Source organism: Pecten maximus, chromosome 4, assembly GCF_902652985.1.
Source record: "Pecten maximus chromosome 4, xPecMax1.1, whole genome shotgun sequence".
In the NCBI taxonomy this organism is placed as follows: domain Eukaryota; kingdom Metazoa; phylum Mollusca; class Bivalvia; order Pectinida; family Pectinidae; genus Pecten; species Pecten maximus.
This window is the reverse complement of record NC_047018.1, coordinates 47,346,262-47,361,960: the sequence shown is the minus strand read 5'-3', so window position 1 is coordinate 47,361,960 and position 15,699 is coordinate 47,346,262. Positions and strand designations below refer to the sequence as shown.

The following is a 15,699-nucleotide window of genomic DNA, read 5'->3' as shown; positions in this document are numbered from 1 at the left end:
AAGATTTCTGAAAATTACAGATGCTAGAAAACTTATTTTAGCTTTATGATGTGTTTGGCTCAGTCTCTTATGATGCAAGTTAAACACCAGCTATATGACCAAATACATGAAAGCTTTTGAACATTGAATGAATTAATCTGAATTTTTTTTTTTCTTTCAAATATTGTTGTAAGTTATATTTGAATTAATCTGAGTGACTTTCCAATATTACTTTGACTACATACAACATCTAATGTCTTAAACATGCTGTCACAAACCCCGTCTGATTAGAAATATGAGAAAAGGACCGCACATGATCAATATATGACCTTTAAAGTTAACAGGACAAGGGTTTACAGACAATAGGCCAGTGGGCACATCTTCATTATCGTCCTCTTAGTCCGGTAATGGTATATTAAGATATACAAATACCTCCGTAATGGATTGTTATGGATGTAATTACTGTACACACGGATCAAGTCATATCAGGACAGGTCTTCCCATAATACAGACAAACCACAATCTATTCTGTGTAAATATCCAATATTCTTCTTCCATTGTAAAATTTCTTTTCAAGAGCTGCAATATTTTCTTCTGTAACGATTTGTTTTATATAAAATTCATTTAGAAAAAAAATTATTCTGACATTTAAATTTTTTTCAGATAGATAAAAGTTACAGCTTAGATAATTTAATTTTTTTTTCTATCTGAGTTCTAGAACTTGAACTTTGTAAGACCTTAGTCCCAGATATTCCCCTATGTAGCTATATAGTATATATCTCACCTGTCAGACAATATTTAATCATACCTGAGTATATACCTCTAACATGTATAACAGAAATTTAACTTGATGTGCGACCATGCTCCCTTTATAACTATAAGGCGCACTGTAAATAAACACAGGACATAGAATTTTATTTAGATCACTAGATCGTATATATACACTGCAGATTATTGATGTTCAAATGACCTAAATACTGAACCTCAAACGAAATATACCTGAGTCATATTTACCTTAACACATACACAGTTAAATCTGTTATTAAAGACACCTCTGTATAAAGGACACTTGTCTATAAAGGACAGACTCATCAGATCCACTCCTTCCAATTTACTATATATATAATTAACCTCTGTATAAAGGACACCTGTCTATAAAGGACAGACTCATCAGACCCACTCCTTCCAATTTACTATATATATAATTAACCTCTGTATAAAGGACACCTGTCTATAAAGGACTGACCCATCAGACCCACTCCTTCCAATTTACTACATATATATAATTAACCTCTGTATAAAGGACACCTGTCTATAAAGGACAGACTCATCAGACCCACTCCTTCCAATTTACTATATAGCTAACCTCTGTATAAAGGACACCTCTCTATAAAGGACAGACTCATCAGACCCACTCCTTCCAATTTACTATATAATTAACCTCTGTATAAAGGACACCTGTCTATAAAGGACTGACCCATCAGACCCACTCCTTCCAATTTACTATATAATTAACCTCTGTATAAAGGACACCTCTCTATAAAGGACAGACTCATCAGACTCACTCCTTCCAATTTACTATATAGCTAACCTCTGTATAAAGGACACTTGTCTATAAAGGACAGACTCATCAGACCCACTCCTTCCAATTTACTATATATATAATTAACCTCTGTATAAAGGACACCTGTCTATAAAGGACAGACTCATCAGACCCACTCCTTCCAATTTACTATATATATAATTAACCTCTGTATAAAGGACACCTGTCTATAAAGGACTGACCCATCAGACCCACTCCTTCCAATTTACTACATATATATAATTAACCTCTGTATAAAGGACACCTGTCTATAAAGGACAGACTCATCAGACCCACTCCTTCCAATTTACTATATAGCTAACCTCTGTATAAAGGACACCTCTCTATAAAGGACAGACTCATCAGACCCACTCCTTCCAATTTACTATATAATTAACCTCTGTATAAAGGACACCTGTCTATAAAGGACAGACTCATCAGACCCACTCCTTCCAATTTACTATATAATTAACCTCTGTATAAAGGACACCTCTCTATAAAGGACAGACTCATCAGACTCACTCCTTCCAATTTACTATATAGCTAACCTCTGTATAAAGGACACTTGTCTATAAAGGACACTTTTGATCCGCCCCTTTGGTGTCCTTTATAGACAGGTTTTACTGGATACTTGATAAAAATGCACTCGCTATTTACCAAGATGGCCAGAATTTCATTCCCTGATCCCGATCGAAATGCGGAAAAACAACAAGGGGTTTCTGATACTCCTTTACTCCAGTTTTCTATATTTAGTGCCTGTGTGCTACCTTCTGGGTCGACATCAGTGTGATACATAGAAGTTGATAATTATAAACCTGTTTTATGATTATATTCTGTTTTAAATCGCTGTTACATATGAATATGATGACTGCAGCAATATATATGGAAACATCCCTGGAGTGCTTAATTACAACTTGTATAATTGAAATCAAACCAAATCACATGTAACTTTCAGGATTAAAAGAAATATTGCTTGACCTGAAAAATTGTAAAAATCTATTATCACATTTATCCACGAATAAGCCCCTGTCCACAAATAAGCCCCTGTCCACAAATAAGCCCTGCTTCTTCATTTTTGCAGATTGTGTTCAAGCTTCAACATACCCCTGGTATACAGTTTGTGTATGCAAGTGTGTATGAAAGTTGTCTTTGTTTTCGGTATCACGTAAGTTATAATATGTTGAAAATTAGAATAAAAATGTTAATAATAATTTTTTTTTTAAATAGCAAGCTAGAAGTGATTCACAAATAAATTATTTGATGATAAATTCAGTACCACTATTTAAATTTAGACTACAGGTAGAAATCAAAACATAATAATATTGTCTACACTGAAGCTTCAAGATATGTAATTTTCATTAAGTCCAGGTGTACATCAGGGATATGACAGCTACTTTTCATGTCATTAGTGGTATAGCTCGGAGCTATAAGTATGTCAGCTGATCTCTAGCCCAGATAACTTGTGTTATACATTTCTTACCTTGTTGAGGCGTACCAGGCCATATCGTACATTTATAGGAACCTGTATTCCCAGTCTAAGCTAATATTTTGATTCCGGATCACAATTTAACAACTCTTTTAAACACACAAAAGTACTGTGCCACTTTGCCCGAGCAGGTGACAGACAGGTACGTGATCAGATACTTCAAAGGAAAAGGAGGTAAGGTTTCAACCGGGCAAAATAAATCTATCTCGGAAATGTGAAAGTCATCCCTCACTGTCCCAAGGTGACGAGTGGGTGCTTAGATGTACTTCCTGTGTACAGTAAAAATATGCATCATGTACCACGGAATTCCTACACAATATAAATCTCTGACGAGCCCAACTTGTTAGTATAATTTTCTAAAATGGGGTTGTATACAGCATAATATCCATGTCTTTCCCTTATAATCTTTATGTCATTTTACCTGTAGTGTCACAGATGTCGACAATCTGCTATGAAAATATACATCTACACCAATAAAAATATCAATATCGGACAATAAACTTTAGCGTTTTAACTTCACAGAAGTTTCCTGTACAAGGCCATAATTGGCCATTAAAAGCCTGGTCAACTTTAACAGTTGTCCAGATCACAGGTGTAAACAAAAGGGACATGTCCACTTTTGATATCTCTCAAAACCTACCGGTCAGTCGATCAGCTGTCTTGAGTGTCCAGTAATCCGAGTTCACCTTCAAGAACATCCACCACGGACAGACAACGGAGGACGTGTGCCTACCTGATCAACACTCGGGAATTTTCCACCACAATTACACCAGGTAGATACAGGCCAGACTTAGTCATGGTCTTGTGCTTACATGTAAACAAAAACCAATCTACCCACGTTTATGGGCATTTCCGTCCGGTGTATAAATAGCTTTCTGTAGAGTCTCTACCTGTGATCTCATTAACAGGTAAATAATAATAATAAGTAATACATATATATGATCTAATAATAGATCAAATTACTCATGTCTGGTATATATATATATATATATATGTACCTAGTGTTTCGGTCATAATACAAAGCCTGTACAGGTACTCAAAATTATTGTACATGTATTAGAAATGATTTATAAGGAAAACTTAAGAAAATGACTCCCACAATGTATGGCTTCATTTTCATTTAATCATTATTCTTCACAATTAATTAATCATAAGGCTCTAGTCTGTAGAATTGACATTGTAAATAGCAGGAAATATTGTCTTTGTACACAATGTTACATTTAAAATGTTTTGTTTGACTATTTATTTATACCATCTGTATAGCACCTAAGATGTTTTCTAATTTATTACAATCGGCCTTCGGCGAATTAATTATCGTCCGAAGGGATCATTAACACAAATTTAAACATAATGATATATTGTGAGTTATCATATGTAACATAAAAAAATTAAAATATTATTTAACATTTGTATTCAAATTTTCAACATGATGTTGAAAATTTGAATACAAATGTTAAATAATATTTTCTTTTTAAATAACAAGCTAGATGTGATATTCACAAATAAATTAATTTTATCCACTTTGATATCTCTTAAAACCTACCTATGTTGTTCGTTATTTATCTACTAAACTTGTGTAACTGTTCCATGTTCTTACTGTATCCTATGTGTAATCTACTAAATTGTGTCTTGATAAATGGACGTGGATTGCATCGAAAATTTGACAATTTGCTTATCTGTACTGTCATTATTACTACATATACATATACAGTCAAACTTGTCTATAAAGGACACCAGAGGGACAGATCAAAAGTGTCCTTTATAGACAGGTGTCCTTTATACAAAGGTTAACTATATAGTAAATTTGAAGGAGTGGGTCTGATGGCCATGGGTCAGTCCTTTATAGACAGGTGTCCTTTATACAGAGGTTAATTATATAGTAAATTGGAAGGAGTGGGTCTGATGGGTCAGTACTTTATAGACAGGTGTCCTTTATACAGAGGTTGATTATATAGTAAATTGGAAGGAGTGGGTCTGATGAGTCTGTCCTTTATAGACAGGTGTCCTTTATACAGAGGTTAATTATATAGTAAATTGGAAGGAGTGGGTCTGATGGGTCTGTCCTTTATAGACAGGTGTCCTTTATAAACAGGTTAATTATATAGTAAATTGGAAGGAGTGGGTCTGATGTGTCTGTCCTTTATAGACAAGTGTCCTTTATACAGAGGTGTCCTTTATAACAGGTTTGACTGTAAATATTACTTACATATCTAGTAATTAATATGATGCTAAATTACCTAACAGAGCATGTGAGCCCTGCATGGCCGGAATTAATTAGGCGTCTAATTACAATTATACATACCTCGGCAGTTTTAACGATGACTCATTTATTATTCATAATGTTAATTAAATTAATTTGATTAAAACTAAATCATCATCATAATTTTCCAAAAAGTTTTATCAGTAATATAAAGACTAATATATCGAGATGAAAAATACTTCAAACATAATCAAGACTTTAACGTGAGCCACATCTTAAGGATAAGCTTCTCTTTGATGCCTCCGGAATGTTATCTGATCAAGATTATCAAGATATAAAAACAACTAGTTGATCCATCAAAAAGACAGACTAGATTGTAAATATAACTCACCCCAGTTTATGTTTTCGAATCATTTTTCCTTTCAGAAAGAGATGCTATATTAGTATAGCATGTTTCATCGCCCACAAAACCCGTTTGATTGAGAAGTTTAGTGTCAATGTATCTATAACTATCGAGCTAGCCTGTGGAACCTCTTCATCAATCTATTGTCAGCGAGCTGTCATAACATAAAGCATTACACAGTGGAATTTATCATATGACATGAGGCCATTTGATATTCAATTCAAACTACAATAAACTTTATTAAAATTAGCTTTAATTTTGTTACAGTATATAAACAGTATTTAAACGTTATTGCTAAATGATGTCACTCTCTTGTACCCAATATTGCATTATTTTCTTGGCAATGCCTAAAGATTTTTTCAGGAATAAACTGCAAATTTTAGGAATTTGGCGTAAATATGAAACAATTTCATTAACGGCCAAAAAAAGCCCCCAGCAAAAGCCCTGTACACGTAGATTAATTTCTGGTGCAGGATGGAAATCCTCGATTGGCTCCAAAGTTGTACAATGTATCTTGGTTTTCTCAGTGTTTTTTTTAACTGTTTACACCTTTCGCTGATATTACAGCCTCGGGAAGACTGTTCCGTCCGTACTTACTACCCTTATAGAGAAGAATTTTTTTCTGAGTGGGGTTTTGCATCTGTTGGGGATAAGTTTCCCCTATGTTCGTTTCCCCTTTTTTGGGTGAGTGGACCATGATGGGCAGGTGGATGGGTATAGGTAGGTAGGTAAAATAATCAAATTGGTTTAAGAGTTACTTCCCTTGGCAAAATATTCAAATATTATTAAGCAATCTGATTAAAATCATCTGTTCATAGTTCCATTGACTTTGTATGAAGTCAATGGAGCCATGAACAGATGGTTTTAATCAGATTGATTATTAAAATGCCTGTGAATTTACCATTCCTTGTTAGCATCATTTGTAAACTCAAGCTCTGTTGGATGCTTGAGTTCTAATCTATTGAGCTACACTATCTAACCACCAACAATCCTCCCTGCAAGACAAATTTTGATACATTTTTCTCTTAAAGCCGTAATTCTCCCCCAATTGCCAATATATTTGTAAGATATCTTCCTGTGAATGGTAGCTTTCTCCAGGTTAAGGAACAGTGCTTTTCCTGGTCAATTTTCAAAAATTGTCCCTGGTGGAGTCCAGGAATTTTTATACGGTCAAGGGCCCTATTGCAATGAGCTCGAATTGCTTATCTGCTATCCAGTGATCCTTTTTATACATAAACATAACTAAGAACAAGCTCAAGCTTATCAGAGATCAGATATAAGATCTCAAGGTCTCGCATTGATTTGAAAAGGTGTATTTTAAGTATTCTGGACAATTTAACTCTTTCAAAATTAAATTATGGTCAAGGTCAATCATTTGAACAAACTTGGTAGCCCTTTACCACAGAATGCTACAAACCCTATATCAAGTCCTTGGGCCGGGTCTATTGGGTACAGAGAGGAAGTTGTTTAAAACATTTTTAGCCTATTTGACCCCTGTGACCTTCAATGAAGGTCATCTTCATTCTTTGGAACAAACTTTGTAGCCCTTCACCCCAGCATGCTACTGATCAAATATCAACTCCCTGGGCTTCTTGGTTAATGAGAAGAAGTCGTTTATATATTTTAGCCTATTCGACCCCTGTGACATTGAATGCAGGGTCAAGGTCATTTATTTGAAAAAAACTTTGTAGCCCTTTACCACAGCATGCATGCTGTATGCCTAATATTAGGTCTCTGGGCCTCTTGGTTATCAAGAAGAAGTTGTTTAAATGGAAAAGTTGACGACGGACGGACACCACGCACAGCATAAGCTCACTTGCCCTTCAGGCAGATGAGCTAAAATTTAGGGTTGGGTAACATTGATTGCCACATTTCATGTCCTTGCAAGACAAATTAAGGATTTAAAGATTTTTGTTGGCTTGTTTGTTTGTTTGTTAGGTTACGAGGGTTTAATATTTCTAGCAACAGCAAGGGTAATATGAGGATGGGTGTGAGGGAGACAGCTACAACAAAGCATAGAAAGACGGAACAGAGAGGAGAGAAAAGAAAGATTGAAGATCCCAAGAGTTGAAAAGGAGGAAGAAGATCTATTTTGGTCTCTTCAATGTCCCTTAAATAGAACACAAAGAGAAGAAAATCAAGATTTCTGGAATTTTTGAAGACATCATTTGGAAATTAGACAACATGCAAATATCTGGGAATAGGATGTAATTTTGGCCTTGATTTTTAGGCGATAAAACCACTGAGCTAGGGTGTTAAATTTATAAGTTGTGAACATGTTGAAGAATTGTTGCACATATGTAGAAACAGATAATTAAAACATTCCTGATAACCATTGATCAATTAGCAGCTGACATTTTCATTATCACCAACATAACATACAGACATAACGAACACTTATAAATAGCTTACAAAGCATTAATGTTTAAACGAAAATAAACATGAAATAGACGAAGGAGAATAAGATATTACAGTTATGACAAAAGTGGCAACCACCTGCTTGTTACGGAAGTTCTCTGGCACAAAACGTTTACATAAACATCTACTGGCAGAAAGGTGTGAATGAATATATATACTAGTATACAGACCTTTTAACTCTTCAAAATTTCTCTCGCTTCCATCGTGGTGCCGAGTCTGCGATCCCTGTCAGAGAAAAGAGAATTAAGAAACATACTGACCATCCATTATATGTACTGCTAACACTACGCCACGTAACAAAAAACTTCTGCAGACATTCTTTTCCAACAATTTCAGTCCTCTAACGCCAAGGAAAATCTAGAACAAAATCGGCAAAAATACTATTTAGAGTATGCATGCATGGTGCACATGTGTTCTTGTTTACACTAAAGTTAGGTTTGGTATGATTTAACACCCCGAGACGAAAAAGCTTTCTTTTCCACCTTCCTTCAATCAAACGGCCATTATCCGTACATTCCCCTTCAAACATTATGTACACAGGCCATTTATACAACTAATTAAATCCGTTTTATTATGTTCATTATGGATGTTTTAAATATGAGCCAATTTCGGTTTCTGCAAACTAATTAAAGCGTTTTTGGCAGTCAGCTATGAACTACAACAGTATCATATATCTCAGGGCTAGTTAATACAGGCGGAAGTTATGTTCATGTTTGTTTATTTGGATACAAGTTTCAGAAGCCAAAAATGCCAAGATTGTGCTTGATTATGTTCATAAAGTACACAAAAGTGTTACAGAAAAATCCTAAAATTGCCTTTGTTGAAGAACTCAAACAGATTTATTTAGTATGAGAAGCTGGTTTGTTTGGTTTTTGACATCCGCCAGGGTCATATGAAAACAGGGTGTCAAGGAGACACCAACAGCCAGTGTCATACGAGGACAGGTGTCTAGAAGACACCAATAGCCACGGTCATATGAGGACTGGTGTCAAGGAGACACCAACAGCCAGGGTCATATGAGGACAGGTGTCTAGAAGACACCAATAGCCACGGTCATATGAGGACTGGTGTCAAGGAGACACCAACAGCCAGGGTCATAATGACATATGAGGACAGGTGTCAAGTAGACACCAACAACAAGGGGTAATATGAAGACAGGTGTCAAGGAGACACCAACAGCCAGGGTTATATGATGACAGGTGTCTAGAAGACACAAACAGCCAGGGTCTTATGAGGACAGGTGTCAAGGAGACACCAACAGCCAGGGTTTTATGAGAATTTGTGTCATGGAGACAACAACAGCCAGGGTCATATGATGACAGGTGTCTAGAAGACACAAACAGCCAGGGTCTTATGAGGACAGGTGTAGAAGAGACAACCACAGCCAGGGTCATGTGAGAATGGGTGTCATGGAGACACCAATAGCCAGGGACATATGAGGACAGGTGTCTAGGAGACACCAACAGCCAGGGTCATATGAGGACAGGTGTCTAGTGATATTGACAGCCAGGGTCATATGAGGACTGGTGTCATATGAGGACTGGTGTCAAGGAGACACCAACAGCCTGGGTCATATGAGGACTGGTGTCAAGGAGACACCAACAGCCTGGGTCATATGAGGAATGGGTGTCAAGGAGACACCAACAGCCAGGGTCATATGAGGACTGGTGTCAAGGGCACACCAACAGCCAGGGTCATATGAGGACAGGTATCAAGGAGACACCAACAGCCAGGGTCATACATATATCAGGACAGGTGTCTTGGAGACACAAACAGTCTGGGTCATATGAGAATGGGTGTCATTTAGACACCAACAGCCAGGGTCATAGGAGGACTGGTGTCATAGATATACAAACAGCCAGGGTCATATGAGGATGGATGTAATGTCATGGAGACACCAACAGCCAGGGTCATATGAGGACTGATGTCAAGGAGACATCAACATCAAGCCATATATATGAGAATGGGTGTCAAGGAAACACCAACAGCCAGGGTCATATAAGGACATGTATATAGATATATATAATCATTAAAGAAAAATCTCCAACTGGAGAGATTCTCAAAGAACCAGCTTCCTGCTATGTTAAGATGTATTGTGGTACATTTATTAAGCTTCAGAAGGATACCTATAGCAATATACAGAGCCCTCTTAAAAACAAGTTGCTTCTTTTACATTTGTTCACCACTTTCTAACAGGGCCCTGTACACCACAGGGGTATCCTGCTGAAGCCCAGAAGATGAACCACAACATATAATTGTGTAACATAGTTAACAAATGTTGTATTCTGTAAACGTTGTCCTGTATAATAAGACCCCACCCTTACAACTTATCAGGGAATTGGAGAGAGATTTCCCGTTGCTATTTTATTTCGGAAATCAGACAAATTTAAGAATAACAGCTAGAAGCCAGTCATTCTGTATACATTTTAATATGTAGACTTGGCTTGTCCCCACTACAACATTGATAGAAAAGAAGCAAATCTCTTAAGTGTAATAAAACTTAAACATACTGAGGGAAGAAATTATATGTATTATGCTTAATAGGCAGACTTATATTGCAGATTTATAAAAGCAATTCTTAGTTATATGAAATTGTTTTCAAAGAAGCATATAAGTTGATCTACCTAAAACAGTTAGTCATTCTTTTATACAAGACCCTTATGTCCAACAACACACTTTTAAGAATTCGAAGTTACCTTCAATTTGGGTGTTTATCAAACATACCACTTTTCCACCCCTGGACATACACTGTATATCCTTAAAATTTCAAACTTCATTGAGTCACAAAAATGTCTCAAACATAAAAGTTACCCTGACCTCAATTTTGTGACCTTATTTTGGGTATTTACAAAATGTTGTTGGTGTACAGAGGAGCCCACTTATTTGCATATCTCTTATTTGAATAAACCGCTTATTTGCATAAAATTCTCAGGTGCCAGTTCATCAACTTATAATGATCAAACAACTAATATATTCATAGCAGGTACACATCGCATCTCGAGACGGTAATGAATGTTAATTGAAACGATGACATTGTACATTGTAGTGCCAACCCACGTGTGTATGACCGATATCGGACCCAGAGTGACAAGTAGTAAACAATGAAGTATATGCAAATATTTGTATTTGTACATTCACAAAGAATAACAACCCATGCATTTCGTATTTACTCTTATATTTTATTTTACATAACGTTTTTTTTTTATATATTATTTTTAATGCAAATAACGTAAACAATCATATAGCGCCCATTTTGAGTACCTACCTGACAATCTACATATGTATAAGAGGTGCCAAACCCAACTCCATCTATACGAATACTCCGGTTATTTGCATATTTTGTCATGGAAAAACCCTTTTTAAAAGGGCTATGCAAATAAGCAGGTTGCTCTGTATGTACATGTCCAGTGTATAGGTGTTAAGATAACATTATAATTGTGTGGTCTAAGGGAGGTAATATAACTCCAAATGTATATGAGTTATTCCCCTTTATTGTAATTCTTTTTGTATGAGAACTGTATTTTGGGATTCAGATAAATGACCTCAAATAAAACCGATCAGACACATGTGCTTTATCTTATCAGACGATGTGAAAGACGAGTTCCCCTAACCTCTCAATCTCTACAATGTGACCTTGACATTTGGTGCAAAGACCTAAATATAGCACTCAACACACCCCAATTTGTAATCCAAACACACGTACAATAGAGGCCACATTATTCGGCATCAGCTAAGAATTGGTGGTCGTTAAGGCTAAAAATCTAGAAACACAGTTCATTCGGTGATACTATGGCCAGTATACAAAGTGTAAAAGTAGAGAGTATAAGGTCATCTTATTAATTACTAGCTCAGACTAGTAGGAATTTCCCTTTAGCCTATAGAGGTAGGATGTTTGTCATTAGAGCAAAAGTTCGCTAGTTTGAAACGGGGCATCCAGTTGACCCTTGACTTCTAGCAATTTCAGAAGTCAAATAACTATTTCTGAGAAATCTGAAGGGTCAAAACATATGTCAAATAGACATGTCCCTTCAAACCCAAGAGTCAGATCTCAATTTGGGGATTCAAAAACATACTCTCAAGGGTCTACTGGATGCCTTGTTGAAACCCAACACAACCAAGGTATTTTTCATATATCCTTCCTATTACAAAAGCTTACACTTGGAGTCGCTTAAATGTCATGATATGTAACAGGAGAACGAGTACTGCGCCTCCATCTGGGGATCAAACCTGTGACTCTCAGCTTACTGGTCCACCACCCATATTGAGCAAACAGGAAATTAATTAAATCTGCCCTAGATTGAAGCCAGAAAACACCTGTATCAATTGCTACGTTTACATATTAAATGAGTTTTAAAACAGATTTTGTTTGTAGCCTTAAATCCAAGTAATTAAACATCTACACTAGCAATTTTAAGGATGTAAGAGTTCTCCGCCGTCGTACACAACATCATGTCACAGTAAATTTTCGTTAAGACCGTAGGAGTTATTCCCCTTTGTTTGTATTTATAAACGCATCACCTTGTCAGGCTTGTGGTAGTACAGGTAACAAATAAATGATTAAATGGATTTCACAATTTTTCGTGTTGGTAATTTCGTCTCAAGTTAAACGTCTTGTCTCAAATAAAAAGATAAAAGTAATGAGTCTTCGTTGTTGACAGTCATGACCCGTATTGTAGCGTACACCTGTGTGTGTGGTTGAGACTGAAATGTGGGGCCTACGATAAACCTCCAGTCATTTCTGAGAGTTCAGTACTATGCATATTGAGTAAACAAAGTGTAAATAATCGCTGTATTTGTTTCATTTACACCTAGTACACTACATACTGGATATAACCTCCGATAGCTTACCTTGACACCTCACCACAAACGAAACAGCCGCCTCTACCTTGTACGTTTTTATAGGTAACGGAGATTTCTGAGAAGGGAGATAACTCATGACGATAAAATCAAAAATTTATGTCGCCAAGTTGTCCGACAACACAGGTAATTTGTATGCATAATGTTATAGTAAAACACCGTTTGTGTCTTCCCTGACTATGATTTGCATCCATAATTCGATTGTATTTTAAGGTTTCAACAAATGATTATTTTTACACATGTAAAGGTGGAAGTTATTTATATGATTTCACAGAGACCTATATACTATATAGGTCTCTGGATTTCATTTGTAGAACTGTATAATGAAGAGGAGGAAGTGAAAGAGGAGTATTTTTTTTATGAAATCGGTTCAGTAAACAAATCTAGATCTGTCAGTCTTTATATTCACTGAAATCATTGTATAGCCAAGGTTTCCTACAATTCCATAATTGCCATCTAAACTGAAACATGAATATTCTAGAAATTCAATGAAATGCCAACGGTTTACTAAAATGCAGAACTAACTTGTAGAGCTCTTCGTTTTCTGATTATTGTATGATATACCTGTATTTCCGGAGCACACGTCAGTTTGGAAACTAACTTTGGATTCTTTTTTAATTGAATAAAGAAAATAAGGCATTTAATGGGTAAATTATATCAATTTGTGAAATTGTTTGCTGAAAAAAATGGATTTTCTTGGAAATAGAAATATGACTACATCGGCCCAAACATTTGTCGCGTAATGCCATTAAATGTCCAGGGGTCCTGTTCGTTTGTTTTAATGTAATATACTATGCAGAAAGGTCACTGTTGTATATGACATGGGATCAGTCATGACCCCGAGACCACGCGATACGGTCTGGGATAAATGCATATATAATTTGATAATTAATTTTCCTTTGTTTTCATGGTAAATAATCAAATGTGATTGGTCGAAAAATTCTTTTCATTCTTCTATGAAAGAAATTCCGAGAATGGCGCAAAAAATGTGACGTCACAATACGACAATTGACGTTGCGTATTGATTTGAGAAAAAAAATCCCATTTAAAACCAGTCAAATTGTACATAAAACACGTTTTAAATTAGAAAATCATTTTCAAAAATTCATTATAAGCGTTGATGTCAATTATTTTTTAGTTTCATAGGGGTATGAAACAAATTTTGTTTGCAAACTTCTGTAAAAATCCGCTACGTGGATTCATACAGTTTGCAAACAAAATTCGTTTCATACCCCGATGAAACTCAAACAAATGACATAAATGCTTAATTGGAGCAGAAAAACAGAAACATATATAACAAATCTCCCTGTTTCTGAGAAAACCAACAAGAAGGTAAACATAATGACGAAATGCGCATGCGCGATGAATTGAAAAGTTCTGTGATCTATCACGACTGTAAACGTCACAACATGACGATTCTATATTTGTGTTTACATTCCGCACCTGAACATATCTTGTTGACTTACGTAGATTTTAATTCGGTTGGAACAAACCTGATTGGTTAACTATCGGCAACGTGATCCTTTATATCGGACACCCATATGTTCCTCTCCCTTTCTAGTAAGTTTAAAGCCACAGGATCTGCAATATTCACGTGAAAAACAAATCTCCAGTTTTCAGGGAAAAAACTCTCCATTTTATAATTGAATTTAAAAAATGCCTTAAGTTGTTTTGATTTGACTGTCATAATTGTAATTAAGGAGATTTTGACCCATGTTTTTCCGTCCATCGTAACAATTGTAAATACCTTCCAATTTGCAACATCAAAAAATCGCATTTCTCTCGTAACATTAAAGGTAGAACAAAGTGTCATAGTGTTTTTTCATTACAGATAACGATGTTTTTGTGAGGAAGTAGATCCTATGCGATTAAAAATTGTCACGTGGTATTGTTACACGTATTAACCTTACTATCTGTGTATTAAGTGAACCTCATGTCTCGTGTATGAAATGGTTTTACAATTGTACTATTCGTTATTTCGCCTCGCTAATCATAGTCTTTTCACAGGTATAGAACGAAATAACGACAAACTTTAACGAGAATTGAATTATGAAATAGTTGTTTATCAATCCGAAGTACTTGAATATCGTGTCGCCACACTAGATGATAACAATAACCTTCGTTAGCCTTGCCCTGCAGAACATCAACACTGGGTGAATAGGTAATGGTCTTCCTTCTTTTATATCGGTTTTCGTGGTAAAAACTATAATTTCGTCCCACGGAACGACAGAACGACAGAACGACAGAACGCAAAATGTTGTTATCTCGTGCCATATTTCGGCGCGAAATACTTCAGGTCGCTAATCAATGACATCATGTTTTCGTTATTTCGTGTTGCATGTTTCGCTATATCGTTTTGTCGCTGAGGAAAGACAATGTTTAGTAGGGCGAACGAAAATGAACGGAAATTATTTGGAGAAATGAGAGATATTTCCCAGCAGCATGATGAAATAACGAAACGACATAATGTTATTATTATATCAGCCATTATAGAATCACTTGATGATGACATCACACTATAGGGTAATAACAGGTCGTAATTAGGGCGTGGCCTTTCGCATCCTATCTTCTGTTTCCCGTTTGTGAAAGGCCAGTGATCGTGTCACTGAACCAATCCATGAATAAAAAAAAAAATAAATAAAAATAAAAAAAAATAAAAATAAAAACACAAAAAAAAAAAAACAAAAAAAAAACACACGTTATCCAATGTTTAAGATTTGATTTTAGTTAAGATAGATGAAATACACAACAAAATGAGCACCAATCTTATCAGC

The 15,699-nt window shown here is 35.8% G+C and overlaps 1 protein-coding gene across 3 annotated transcripts in view; it reads right to left on the bottom strand.

Moving 5' to 3' along the window:
- The window catches only part of LOC117326284 (protein FAM110B-like), a 43,555-nt gene extending 30,582 nt beyond the window's left edge, over positions 1-12,973 (bottom strand). The window contains exons 1-2 of one of the 3 annotated variants that reach the window (XM_033882964.1): positions 12,917-12,973; positions 8,239-8,293 (exon numbers count right to left, since the gene is read on the bottom strand). The gene's annotated coding sequence lies outside the window, so the exon portion shown is untranslated. Of the gene's footprint in view, positions 1-3,041; positions 3,217-3,687; positions 3,846-8,238; positions 8,294-12,916 lie in introns of those variants that run through there. The other 2 variants (XM_033882963.1, XM_033882967.1) reach the window with 2 other exon arrangements.
- Positions 12,974-15,699: the final 2,726 nt, after the last annotated feature.